Here is a 798-nt window from a genome sequence, read left to right on the forward strand (position 1 = left end):
AAGCTTCTTCTTCAGAAGATGCCTCTTGAGTACTGTTGGATGCAGCTTGCATTCCATTCAGACTCTGAGAAATCATATTGACTTGCTGAGTCAATATTTTATTCTGAGCCAATATGGCATTCAGAGTATCAATTTCAAGAACTCCCTTCTTCTGAGGCGTCCCATTACTCACAGGATTCCTCTCAGAAGTGTACATGAATTGGTTATTAGCAACCATGTCAATGAGTTCTTGAGCTTCTGCAGGTGTTTTCTTTAGGTGAATGGATCCACCTGCAGAAGTATCCAATGACATCTTAGCTAATTCAGACAAACCATCATAGAATATATCCAGGATGGTCCATTCTGAAAGCATGTCAGAAGGACACTTTTTGGTCAGTTGCTTGTATCTCTCCCAAGCTTCATAGAGGGATTCACCTTCTTTTTGTCTGAAGGTTTGAACATTCACTCTAAGCTTACTAAGCTTTTGAGGAGGAAAGAACTTGGCTAAGAAAGCCGTGACCAGCTTATCCCAAGAGTTCAGGCTATCTTTGGGTTGAGAGTCCAACCACACTCTAGCTCTGTCTCTCACAGCAAAAGGGAAAAGCATGAGCCTGTAGACTTCAGAATCTACTCCATTAGTCTTAACAGTATCACACATCTGCAAGAATTCAGTTAAGAACTGAAAAGGATCTTCAGATGAAAGTCCATAGAACTTGCAGTTCTGCTGCATCAGAGAAACTAATTGAGGTTTAAGCTCAAAATTGTTTGCTCCAATGGTAGGGATGGAGATGCTTCTTCCATGTAAATTGGAATTAGGTG

At 40.9% G+C, this 798-nt stretch overlaps 1 non-coding gene across 1 annotated transcript; it reads left to right on the top strand.

The window, feature by feature from the left end:
- Positions 1–346: 346 nt before the first annotated feature.
- Positions 347–454, top strand: LOC148566825 (small nucleolar RNA R71). Its single transcript, XR_015882319.1, has one exon. It is a non-coding gene; the product is annotated as a small nucleolar RNA R71 (small nucleolar RNA).
- The last annotated feature ends 344 nt before the right edge of the window (positions 455–798 follow it).

Source organism: Arachis ipaensis, chromosome B4, assembly GCF_059453495.1.
Source record: "Arachis ipaensis isolate K30076 ecotype BB chromosome B4, ASM5945349v1, whole genome shotgun sequence".
NCBI lineage: Eukaryota > Viridiplantae > Streptophyta > Magnoliopsida > Fabales > Fabaceae > Arachis > Arachis ipaensis.